Consider the following 14,257-nt stretch of genomic DNA (forward strand, 5'->3'; position numbering starts at 1 on the left):
AAAAAAAAAAAAAAAAAAAAAAAACAAAAAAAACGTTGAAAAAAAAATCTCAAATGATTTCCCCCTTCTTTTTTTTCCCTTTAATCTGTCAAACCACTTTCAGTACCCAGACCAATACACCTAGGATCTAGCATCATCTATTCGATTTGCGTGTGTGTGTTTAATTTTTAATTTTAATATTTTTTTAATTTTTTTAATTTCAATTTTTCTACCTCATTAATTCCTCTTCTCCCTTCAAAATGACAAAACGAAGAAATTCACCCCAAAAGAAAGAGCACGAAGAAACGACAGCCAGGGATTTAACCAACACAGATACAAGTAAGGTGTCTGAACCAGGATTTAGAATCACGATAATAAGAATGCTAGCTGGAGTCGAAAATAGATTAGAATCCCTTTCTGCAGAGATAAAAGAAGTAAAAAATATCCAGAATGAAATTAAAAATGCTATAACTGAGCTGCAATCACGGAAGGATGCAGCAGCAGCAAGGATGGACGAAGCGGAACAGAGCATCAGCGACATAGAGGACAAACTTATAGAGAAAAACGAAGCAGAAAAAAATAGGGAGAATAAGGCAAAAGAGCATGATTTAAGAATTAGAGAAACCAATGACTCATTAAAAAGGAATAAGATCACAATCATAGGGGTCCCAGAAGAGGAAGAGAGAGAAACAGGTATAGAAGGGTGATGTGAGCAAATCATAGTGGAAAACTTTCCTAACCTGGGAAAGACACAGACATCAAAATCCAGGAAGCACAGAGGACCCCCATTAGATTCAACAAAAACTGACCATCAACAAGGCATATCATAGTCAAATTCACAAATACTCAGGCAAGGAGAGAATCATGAAAGCAGCAAGTGAAAAAAAGTCCATAACATACAAGGGAAGACAGATCAGGTTTGCAGCAGACCTATCCACAGAAACTTGGCAGGCCAGAAAGGAGTGGCAGGATATATTCAATGCGCTGAATCAGAAAAATATGCAGCCAAGAATTCTTTATCCAGCAAGGCGGTCATTCAAAATAGAAGGAGAAATAAAAAGTTTCCCAGACAAACAAAAATTAAAGGAGTTTAGAAAGATTAGAAAGGACCAGAGAACATTACTAGAAACTCCAACTCTGCAAGCATCATAATGGCAATAAATTCATATCTTTCAGCACTCACTCTAACCATCAATGGACTCAATGCTCCAATCAAAAGACACAGGGTAAGAGAATGGATAAGAAAACAAGATCCATTGATATGCTGTTTACAAGAGACCCACTTTAGACCTAAGGACACCTTCGGATTGAAAATAAGGGGATGGAGAACTGTCTATTATGATAATGATCAACAAAAGAAAGTCTGAGTAGCCATACTTATATCAGACAATCTAGACTTTAAAATAAAGACTGTGTCAAGGGATGCAGAAGGACATTATATCATAATCAAGGGGTCTACAGACCAAGAAGACCTAACAATTGTAAACATTTATATACCAAATGTGGAAATTACCCAAATATATAAATCAATTAATCACAAACATAAAGAAACTCATCGAAAGTAGCACCTTAATAGTACGAAACTTTAACACCCCACTCACAGCAATGGACAGATCATCTAACCAAAAAATCAACAAGGAAACAATGGCTTTGAATGACACACTGGACCAGATGGATTTAACAGATATATTCAGAACATTTCACCCTAAAGCAGCAGAATATACATTCCTCTCCAGTGCACATGGAACGTTCTCCAGAATAGACCATATACTGGGACACAAATCAGCCCTAAGTAAGTACAAAAAAATCAAGATCATACCGTGCATATTTTCAGACCACAACACTATGAAACTTGAAATCAACCACAAGAAGAAATGTGGAAAGTTAACAAATACTTGGAGACTGAAGAGCATCCTACTAAAGAACGAATGGGCTAACCAAGCAGTTAAGAGGAAATTAAAAAGTACATGGAAGTCAACGAAAATGATAACACCACAACCCAAAACCTCTGGGACGCAGTAAAGGCAGTCATAAGAGGAAAGTATATAGTAATCCAGGCCTTCCTAAAGAAGGAAGATCTCAGATACACAACCTAACCTTACGCCTTAAGGAGCTGGAAAAAGAACAGCAAATAAAACCCCAAACCAGCAGAAGACAGGGAATAATAAAGATTAGAGCAGAAATTAATGCTATCGAAATGAAAAAAAAAAACAAAACAAAAAACAAAAACAGTAGAATAGATCAATGAAACCAGAAACTGGTTCTTTGAATGAATTAACGACATTGATAAACCACTAGCCAGTTTGATCAAGAAGAAAAAGGAAAGGACACAAGTAAATAAAATTGAGAATGAAAGAAGAGAGATCACAACCAACACAACAGAAATAAAAACAATAATAAGAGAATATTATGAGCAATTATATGCCAATAAAATGGGTAATCTGGAAGAAATAGACAAATTCCTAGAAAGATATATACACTACCAAAACTGAAACAGGAAGATATAGAAAATTTGAACAGACCCATAACCAGTAAGGAAATTGAATTAGCAATAAAAAATGTGCCAAAAAACAAGAGTCCAGGGCCAGATGGCTTTCCAAGGGGAATTCTACCAAACATTTAAGGAAGAGTTAACACCTATTTTCTTGAAACTGTTTCAAAAAATACAAATGGAAGGAAAACTTTCAAACTCTTTCTATGAAGCCAGCATTACCTTGATTCCAAAACCAGACAGAGACCCCACTAAAAAGGAGAACTATAAACAATTTCCCTGATGAATATGGATGCAAAAATCCTCAACAAGATATTAGCCAATCAGATCCAACAATACATTAAAAAAAATATTCACCACGACCAAGTAGGATTTATTCCTGGGATGCAGGGCTGGTTCAATATCCGCAAAACAATTAACATGATTCATCACATCAATAAAAGCAAGGACAAGAGCCATATGATTCTCTCAAAAGATGCAGAGAAAGCATTTGACAAAATACAGCATCCTTTCTTGAAAAAACACCCTCAAGAAAGTAGGGATAAAAGGAGCATACCTCGAGAACATAAAAGCCATATATGAACGTCCCAACGCTAATACAATACTCAATGGGGAAAAACTTAGAGCTATCCCCTTAAGGTCAGGAACAAGACAGGGATGTCCACTCTCGCCACTGTTATGCAACACAGTATTAGAAGTCTGAGCCTCTGCAATCAGACAACACAAAGAAATAAAAGCATCCAAATTGGCCAGGAGGAGTTCAAACTTTCACTCTTCGTAGATGACATGATACTCTATATGGAAAACCCAAAAACCACAAAAACACTGCTAGAATTGATTCATGAATTCAGTAAAGTTGCAGGATATAAAATCAATGCACAGAAATCGGTTGCATTCCTATATACCAACAATGAAGTGACAGAAAGAGAAATCAGGGAATCAGTTCCATTTACAGTTGCACAAAAAACCATAAAATACCTAGGAATAAATCTAACCAAAGAGGTGAAAAATCTATACCCTGAAAAGTATAGAAAGCTTATGAAAGAAATTGAAGAAGACACAATGGAATCTGTGTCCAGATTTCACCCTAAAAAATGGAAAAAGATTCCATGCTCCTGGATAGGAAGAACAAATATTGTTAAAATGTCAACTCTACCCAAAGCAATCTACATATTCAATGCAATCCCTACCAAAGTAACACCAGCATTTGTCACAGAGCTAGAACAAATAATCCTAAAATTTGTATGGAACCAGAAAAGACACCGAATAGCCAAAGCAATCTTGGAAAAGAAAACCAAAGCAGGAGGCATCACGATCCCAGACTTCAAGCTATGCTACAAAGCTGTAATCATCAAGACAGTATGGTACTGCCACAAGAACAGACACTCAGATCAATGGAACAGAATAGAGAACCCAGAAATAGACCCACAAACGTATGGCCAACTCATCTTTGACAAAGCAGGAAAGAATATCCAATGGAATAAAGATAGTTTCTTTAGCAAGTGGTGCTGGGAAAACTGGACAGGGACATGCAGAAGAATGAACCTGGACCACTTTCTTACATCATACACAAAAACAACTCAAAATGGATGAAAGACCTCAATGTAAGACAGGAAGTCATCAAAATCCTCGAGGAGAAAGCAGGCAAAAACCTCTTTGATCTTGGCCGCAGCAACTTCTTAGTCAACACATCTCCAGAGGCAAGGGAAACAAAGGCAAAAATGAACTACTGGGACCTCATCAACATAAAAAGCTTCTTCACAGCGAAGGAAACAATCAGGAAGACTAAAAGGCAACCGACAGAATGGGAGAAGATATTTGCAAATAACGTGTCAGATAAAGGGTTAGTATCCAAAACCTATAAAGAACTTATCAAACTCAATACCCAAAAAAAAACAAATAATCCAGTGAAGAAATGTGCAAAACACATGAATAGACACTTCTCCAAGGAAGACATCCAGATGGCCAACTGATATGAAAAAAGGTGCAACAGCACTCATCATCAGGGAAATACAAATCAAAACCACAATAAGATATCACCTTACACCTGTCAGAATGGCTAACATTAACAACTCAGGCAACAACAGATGTTGGTGAGGATGCAGAGAAAGAGGATCTCTTTTGCATTGCTAGTGAGAATGGAAGCTGGTGCAGCCACTCTGGAAAACAGTACAGAGGTTCCTCAAAAAAGTAAAAATAGAACTACCCTACGACCCAGCAATTGCACTACTAGGCATTTATCCAAGGAATACAGGTGTGCTGTTTCGAAGAGACACATGCACCCCCATGTTTATAGCAGCACTATCAACAATAGCCAAAGTATGGAAAGAGCCCAAATGTCCATCAATGGATGAAAGGATAAAGAAGATGTGGTGTATATATATACAATGGAGTATTACTCAGCAATCAAAAAGAATGAAATCTTGCCATTTGCAACTACGTGGATGGAACTGGAGGGTATTATGCTAAGTGAAATTAGTCAGTCAAAGAAGGACAAAAATCATATGACTTCACTCATATGAGGACTTTAAGAGACAAAACAGATGAACATAAGGGAAGGGAAGCAAAAATAATAAAAAACAGGGAGGGGGACAAAACAGAAGAGACTCATAAATATGGAGAACGAACTGAGGGTTACTGGAGGGTTTATGGGAGGGGGGATTGGCTCAATGGGTAAGGGGCATTAAGCAATCTACTACTGAAATCATTGTTTCACTACATGCTAACTAATTTGGATGTAAATTTTAAAAAATAAAAAATAAAATTAAAAAAACAAAAGAGTGTATGTGAGAAGGGTTTAATTTGCCACAATGATTGGCATGGAGAATGCCACTGACATTTGAAGGGCAAGTTCAGAGATGTTAAATCTTATGCAATGTATGTAGTGGGCTCCTCCATAATACCATTTATTCCCTATCAAGAAATATAGCTAGAATATGACAGCATTACATATAAATTTGTATTATGTGACTTTAAAGGGGGAGAAAGAGCTGTCAATAAATTATTTACTTAGGGAAATAATATAAAATCATGAACATAACCACTCAAATAAAAATAAATGAAAAGAAATCCAAGCAGGAAGACATAGGAATTGCATATTGTGTTACTACTATATTAGTTGGAAAAAGAAAATGTCAGCCATAGTTTTTAGGATACATCTTGAATTATGTGAACTATGCATCGTGGGAATTGTTAAGATCACATCTCTTACCTCTCTTATGTTTACTTTTATAATAGTCTGCATTAAGAGGAATGGTATCTCCCCTATCAGATCCATAAAGTCTGTTTTACTTTAGACATTTGATGTACAATGTTATATACCACAGAAGGAGGCAGAGAATTAAAACGAGTTCCTTGAACACTAAAATAGCCAGAGCTGTTTGCTATTTGGATAACTTAATTGGTGATGTTGTAAATCTTTAAAAATCAAGAATGTCTGAGAAAATGTATTCTTGAATCATAACTCCCAAGAAGCAGGTATCAAAAACCTCCCTGTTTGGTTCTACTGCTCAAGGCTCTCATGGTTTAATACAGTTTGTGAATTATTAAGGTTTATCAGTGGGACTGAATTAGGAGGGGACTAAAGATAGTAGGTACATATCTTATTTTGAAATTAAGGTAGAAGATATAGTTTAAGTGTCAGAAAGTCAATTAAACAGAATCTATGATTCTGCAAGTCAAACAGGTTCTCTCTTCTCTTTATTGACCTAAGGTGTCATAGCTTTAATGAGGACAGTTTTAGCAAAAGCAGTCAAGTCCATTACATCTTCTCAACAATCTTTATATAACTTGCTATAGAATGTATGCGGGGGTGGAGGCATGAGGGGAAAGTTGCAAAGGGAGGGGTAATTATAAGAGAACAAACACTGGATGTCGAGTAAGGTAGACTTTATTTGAAAATCCAGCTCACCTACTTTTAAGCTATATGATTATGCAATTTACTATTTGTCAAAATATGTTTCCTTAGTGCCAACATGAAAGAATAATGCTTTATCTGATAAATCACATGGCTTGTTAAGGATATTTAAATCAGGCAAGCTGGGTGAAAGAAGCAAAAAGTTCACCTTCTGCATAGTAGGCACTCACTATAATCATTGCTTCTAAATAACATGCTGAATTTTAAAATTAGTTAGAAAGACTGAGTTTTGCCTTGCAATGAATGCTGTAACACATTGGAATTTTCTGTCTGATTTTTGTTAAATTTAGGAGCAGTTAATTATAGTAAGAAGGCTAAAGGTCTTTGGGGCATACCACATTGCCTTTGTGTGGTCTACAAGCAACTGTAATACACAGTGGCAACCAAATGTATTTCTTACAGTGGAATGAAGACTGTCATGTTGAGTGGATTTCAGTGGAATGTGGTTCTTGAGCAGAGGCCTTGGCAATATCTGACTGTGTTAGTTCAAACATAAACGTCAGGAGACTAGCTGGGAATATTGGATCTAGGTGTGAGATCAGGATGTCGTGTTTAGAGATGTATTTGCTGGGCCGTCTCTTCCATACTCTCCTTCTTCCACTAACAATTACAGATAAATAAATAACCAGGATTATATAAAGCTTAGGGACTGGTTCCCCAACCAGTCCCTGGTTCCCCTCAGATGACACCAATAACGGGGCATCCATGTATCTTTCTAGGATTGGTAGTTTTTACTACTTTTCCTCCCAAATCTAAACTTTTAGTTTCTCCTTCTGATTAAACCCAAATAAATTAGACCATTCAGCACAAAGTAAAGTCCTAACTGCAAAAAGCAGGGGCGTTGAAAACCACATAGTAAGCATGTAACACCTACAGCTTTATCATTTATAATAGATAAACAGAATCGTTTTTTTTGTAGTATTTGACTGTTTATAAATAACCTTATGTTTTATTCTCTGTGAAGAAATTTGGACTCATAATTATTTCTATTTTATAAACTAGGAAACTAGGGCTCCCAACAGTTAAGTGAACATGTCAATATCCTTAAATGTTCCTATGACCCTTCTGATTTCAAGGTCCTAACACATACTCTTTCCTCTACCTGCAATTTGCCTTTTCTCTGTTCTCCTACAAATGTTTCTCTTTGCATAGTTACTCTTCTTAGACTTCAGATTAATATTTAAACATCACAGCCTCAGAAAGCCATCATTTCCTAAATACCCCTACAAATTCCCATGTTCCATTTTTATACATTCATATAATACATCTCCTTCAACGTATAATTATGCCATATTACATCATTATTCGAATATATATTCTCCTTTCAATTATAAGCTCCGTGAGTGAAAATTCTGTCCTCTTATCTCTTATAGTCCAGGGCCCAAATTAGTGTTCAGACAATAAAAGATACTCAAAAAGTATCTGCTGCCTAAACAAGGGGAACTTAAATTCATATATACTAGTCTTCTTGATCTATAGTTGAATTAATAGAATTTGATCATTTTTTCCATTTATATCCTAAAAGAATCATAATGCTAGAGTACACTAGGGTCAATTTTTTACCTGGCCATCATTTAAAAAAGTTAATACAACCTATAATTTAGAAAACATTTTCTCATACAGAACCTCATTTTAAAACTCTCTAAAACACCAAGAAGCAACTACTACTATTTTTTTTTTTTAATGAGGAAACTGAACTTTAGAACTTCAAAATACTTGTATATGTGTGTGTGTGTGTGTGAGAGAGAGAGAGAGAGAGAGACAGACAGACAGACAGATACACACACACACACACACACACACACACACACACACAGATATTTCTTCCTAAATTAGAAGGTCACAAAGCTGACAAACAAAATCTTCATTTCCTTCATATATAGTTCCAGCTTCTCTTTTTATGAGTCATTAAGATTTAAGTGAATATGAGTTGTTATCATGGTAAAATAATGTTTTAACAAGTTTCTATTTGAAAATGGGTAAGAGATTAATCTGCTTTGCTCCAGGGGCCAGGAATAGCTAGAAAAGTTCACCAACCAGTTGGGGCAGAATATTCTAGTTGTTTCTTGATTCTCATTCTTTGCTATTTTCTCAAAATAAAACCACCATGTTAGCCGGTCACATGAACACCCAAAACGAAGGTTATATTTTTGTTATAGCTTATATGTGGTGATGTAAATAAGTAATGACAGACGGAATATAAGAGGAATGTGTGAGCTACAGAAAGTGTCTTTAGTGAGTGTCCATTCTTCTCCTCTTTCCAATTCTGGTAGCTGACACCTGAAGGGCTGTATTAAAGCAAAGGGTAGGAAGGCATATGGTGAAGATAGCATGACTGCAAGTAAGAAGAAATCTAGGACTTTGACATTAATGAATACATCTTGTTTTTTTAAGTATAGAGAGAGTGTGCATCAGCTCATGAGCAGGGGAGGGGCAGAAAGAGAGAGAGAGAGAGAATCCCAAGCACTGACAGTGTGGAGCTGGACATGGGGCTTGAACCCATAAACTGTGAGATCATGACTTAAGTCGAAATCTGGAGTCAAACATTTACTTTACTGAGCCACCCAGGTGCCCCTTAATGACTGCATCATACTGGTCCTAGATTCTTTAAGTTCCTTCTGCATTTCAAACCAAAAATTTTTTAAATAAGGTAATAAACTTTAATATTTTATCTTTTTTAAACTTAAAGCTGAATCTAAATCTAATAGACTAGTTAATTGTGAAATAGAGACCAGAGTATTCCCCCAAAAAATAAATGAATAAAAACAAGTATAAGGAAAGACTTATGGGTGGGAACTATGTAGTCATATCAGAAAACAATGATTCATTTTTCTACAATTTATGGCATTGTGGAGCCTAGCTGGGGACGAGGTTACAAAGGTATCTTTGGGTCCGTAAGTTCCTTTCAATCCATGCTAAGGAGTTTAGACCTGAAAGAGAACTCTCTGTCATAAATAGAGTCTAACCGGCAATTAGAATTAGAGTTCTGTCTGGTATAATGGTGGAGGATTTCAGTTAGGTTGCAGAAATATTCTTCTGATCATGACATATGGCTCTCATATCATTCAGCCCAAAGGAGGATGTCTTTATTCTTTCTTGAAGTGCAGGCATCCTGCAACTGTGATTGCCTGCTAGAAGGTGACATGAGAGTTAATTGTTATTTATATTTGATAGCAGCCCCCAAATCAATCTGATACCGCTGCCTCTGCTCTTGAGTGGCTACAGAGAATGTGGCACACAGGAAAAGTCTAATTTAAGAAAGGCACCTGTCAGAATATCGAGCACCTTGCCCTAAGGATATCATCAACCCTAGAGATTTAGTCTCCTGATGTAATATGTCTAACTTGTCTCATTCACTGACTATGTTGACATGTAATGCCTGGCAGAAGAGGAGAAAGCAAAGGAAGTTGCAGAAATTTTTATGACTTATTGACAGTATATTCAGTGCTGTACAAAATCAGGAAGAAAGGTCTTTTCAACTGGGACTGAGAACTGTGAACAATCATGAAAAGAAAGAATATGTTTGCACCATTGTGCTCTTCTTGACACTGATTATCCAAAGATGTACATAAAATTTCCTTCCTGGGAAAAGAAATACTCTCTAGGGAACTTCACATAAGGGGAGAATGGCCCTTATATGACAGAAACATGCCATGCTGCTTCATTGTCGTGATGAAACGTCTTCCTTTTCCTCATTGTCCTTGTATCTGAGAGCAAAACATACGTAGCAAGTAGCTGAAGGTGGCTCTAAGATGCTATAGATGGTGGTAATGTATTAACATCGGGAATATCAAGGTAAAAAAGGTAAAAGAAAATATTCCTAGAGAAGACAATGCTCCTTTAAGGATATATGTGGCTCCAACTGATCACATTTTTGTTGCAGTTCCAATCAGTATACTGGAATTTCTCTTGTTCTTGGACTACTTATCTCCCTGATTAAGAATTTCCTTTCAAGGCTCGGTAATCACTTACAGGCTCCTATGAAAGGCAAGAGAGGGTAAAGTTAATCATGGTTCAGCTTCTTTCTATGTCACAGAATCTCTGATTCTTTCATACTAAGTTAACTCAAGGAATCCTTCATGACTCTTCCTGATCTATGACCTTGAATTTGGCCCTGTTTGCTAGTTATTTATTTATTTATTTATTTATTTATTTATTTATTTATTTGGCCCTGTTTTAAATATGGCTCTTGAACACAAGCCTGACTTTCTTTTAAATTGGTTTATGATCTTGAGCTTTCCCAACCTTAGTAATAAACGTGAATTCAGTGACTCCAATTTCAATTGTCCCATTTTCAATTCAGTAGCATTGTCTCACAAATCCCATGCCCAAGCATTATTCTAAGCATGCTTATCAGTGGCAACTTCTGGAATTTCTGGCTGTTGTTGACTTTTAAAACTTTACCAGATACTCCCAAAATAGGAATTAGCCATTATTACTACATCACAGTGCCAGGTGACAAGTGTGTGGTCTTTTTACAAGTCCTACAGCATTACATAAAAATCTAGACAGCATCACTAAGAGCAGGTAATAATAGGGTCATTACAGCAACAGAGGATTGAGAGAAACTAAGAAGTAAAGCTAGAGACATAAAATTCCCACAGAAATAAGGAAGAATCAGAAAACAGAAACTCTAGAAATAGCTGAAGATGAGTTGAGAAAATAAAAACAAAACAGTAAATCATAGAAGCTGTTAGATTAGAAATCAATGTAGTTTGTCAAAAGCCAAGTGAACTACAAAAAAAAAAGATAAACAGAAAAGCACTGACAGCAATACGACCTTAAAAACAGTCAAGTTGTCCCTTTGCCCACACACTCTTATATAGATGCTAGTTGGCTACAGCCAATGGCAGAATTTGCAGGTGGACACAGTTAAACTCTATAATGGAGGTGGTAAGTTCATTAATGATATTACATAAGCCAAAATGGCCCTAAAGCTAAAGTCAAGTTCAGATAAGGCTTTCAGATTTCCCTATAATGAGATTCTTTATTCACAAGTGCTGAGTACTAGCACTGTTCTGGACATAGAATCATCAGTTATGAAAAAAAAACGTACAATGTAGGAGTTAAGAGTCTCATGGGAAAGAACTTATTATTAGCAAGAGATTTATGTAATCCTGTTTTTCACTTGGGAACACTCAGAAATTATATGGGATGGATTTGTGATACATTTGAGTGGAGAAGGCAGAATTAAGGATGTCAGATGTTTTTGTGGGTTGGAGGGGGAGGGACAGAGAGAGATTGAGAGAGACACTGATTTGAAAACCATTAAGGGTGTAAACTGACAAGAGGGAGGGACAAAGAGTTATATCACATTTTTGGGTAACTAAAAATGGCTGAAAATATTACCAGAAACAAGGGGCAAAGGAAGAGATGGGAGGGGAGCAGTTCTGGGCCACTGAAGTCTGTGAAGACTCAGTTACCTGTTGTTCCATAATTGTGAGAAAGATGGACATATCAATCATGTTTGGTCCTTATGCTTAGTAGAACAAACCAGCTGAAAAACATTTCCCCACTTGTTTGCCTTTAGTTAAGATTATCGATGAATTCTCCTTTGTTGGCCTTACTAAGAATGATCTCAAAAAATTACCAACCAAGGAAGAAAATACAGTAAGTTTCTCTTCTATAGGCAGAATCATCTCATCATGATTTAAAAAAAAAAAATCAGTGCTTGCAGAGTGAGGTTATTTTTCTCATCAGCACAAGAGTAGTTTGTGATCACATCTGTGTCAATAAAATAAATACCACAATTATTCAGATAAATGTAATCCAAAAGAATATTTCAGCAAGATGGCAAAGTAAGAGGTCTTCCATTCATATCTCTCCATAGAAACAAAAATTTGGCAGCAATCCATGGACAAAAGTGTCTTTGTGGGAATAATTTTTTTCAATACTTTGAAAAACCTGCCAAACAAGAATACCATACCCAGTGAAGCTGCTCTTCAGAAATGAGGGAGTGATAAAGACACCCTCAGACAAAAGCTCGAACAGTCCCTCACCACTAGACCTGACCTGTAAGAAATACTAAAGAAAATATTCAATTTGAAATGAAAGGACACTAAATAATAACATGAAAACATACAAAAGAATAAAACACATAGGAAAACATAAATATGTAGTAGGGAACCTGTGTGACTCAGTTGTTTAAGCATCCAACTCTTGATATCAGCTCAGGAAGTCCTGGTCTCCTGGTGGTGGGGTCAGGTCTCACATCAGGCTCCGCACTAAGTGTGGAGCCTGCTTGGGATTCTCTCTCTCCCTCTCTCTGCCTCTCCCCCACTTGTGCTCACTCTCTCTCACCCTTTCTCTCTTTCTCAAAATAAACAAACTATAAAAAAATATGTAGTCAAATCAGAATACTCTGTGTTGCAATGGTGATGTGTAAATCACTTTAACTCTACTATAAAAGTTATAGGAAAAGAGTATTAAAAATAACCAAAGCTATAATAAATCATTAAAAGATACACAATATGAAAATATTAAAGTGTGACATCAATAGCATAATATGAGGAATTGAGGAGAAGTAACAGGGTAGAGTTTTTGTATGGAACTGAATTGTTCTCAGCTTAAAATAGTATTTTATAACTATCAGATGTTTTATGGAAGCCTCAGGATAGTCACAAAAAATATTCTAGTAGAAACAAAAGATGAAGAGAAAGGAATCAAAGTATAACATAATAACAACAACACAAATCAAAAGGGAGACAGAAAGACAGGAAGAAACTACAAAACAATGAAAAAAACAATAAATGGCAATAGTAAGTCCTTACCTACTAATAGTGAAATTAAATATAAATAGATTAAATTATTCAATTAAAAGACATAGAGTGGCCAAATGGATAAAAAAACAGGATATAACACTATGCTGCTTACAAGAGACTCACTTTAGCTTTAAGGATACCTGTAGGCTGAAGGCGAATGGACAGAAAAAAATTATTCTATGCAAACAGTAACCAAAGGAGAGCAGGGGTGGCTATACCTAGACCAAACAAATTTTCAGTTAAAATCTGCCATGAGAAACAATTAAGGTCACTACATAAATACAAAGTCATTTAATTACAGTAGATAGAAATCATAACTGCATGTGCACCCAGTATTAGGGCACTTTTGTATATAAATCAGATATTAACATAACAGGAGGAACTAATAGTCAGGAATATAATAATAATAGAGGGCCTTAATACCCCACTTTCAAGAACAATTAGATAATCCAATAAAGAATACCAATATGGAAACTGTGAACTTGAAAGTCACTATAACCAATTACAGACTTAATGGACATTTATAGAACATTCCATCCAACAATAATACATTCTTTTCAAGTGCTTATAGAACATTCTCTGGAATAGATCATATGTTAGGTCACAGAAGAAGTCTTAACAAATTCAGGAAGAGTGAAATCATACCAAGTGTCTTTTCCGACCATGGTGGTCTGTAACTAAAAATCAGTAACAGAAGGAACACTACAAAGTTCACAAACACGTGGAACCTAAACAACACATTTTTGAACAAGCAGTGAGTCAAAGAAGAAATCATAAAGTTTCTTGAGACAAATGAAAATGGAGTCATAATATACCAAAATTTATGGGAAACAGCAAAAGCAGTTCTAAGAGAGAAGTTTGCTGTGGCAAATGCATACATTAAAAAAAAAAAACCCTCAAATAAATAACCAACTTCACACCTCAAGGCACTAGCAAAAGAACAAAATATGCCCAAAGTTAGCAGAATGAAGGAAAGAATGAAGAATAGAGGAAAGTAAATGGAATAGAGAATCAAAAGACAGTAAGACCAGTGAAAATAAGAGCTGGCTTTTTGAAAAGATAAACAAAATTGACAAATCTTTAGCTATACCGACCAAAGATAAGAGGGTT

At 35.9% G+C, this 14,257-nt stretch overlaps 1 long non-coding RNA gene across 1 annotated transcript in view; it reads left to right on the plus strand.

The window, feature by feature from the left end:
• Positions 1–14,257, plus strand: part of LOC125916325 (uncharacterized) — a 32,741-nt gene that overhangs the window by 4,816 nt on the left and 13,668 nt on the right. The window contains exon 2 of the long non-coding RNA XR_007455870.1: positions 11,922–11,996. This is a non-coding gene — a long non-coding RNA (uncharacterized LOC125916325). The remainder of the gene's footprint in view (positions 1–11,921; positions 11,997–14,257) is intronic.

The sequence above is a fragment of the Panthera uncia genome, assembly GCF_023721935.1.
Source record: "Panthera uncia isolate 11264 chromosome E2 unlocalized genomic scaffold, Puncia_PCG_1.0 HiC_scaffold_20, whole genome shotgun sequence".
NCBI lineage: Eukaryota > Metazoa > Chordata > Mammalia > Carnivora > Felidae > Panthera > Panthera uncia.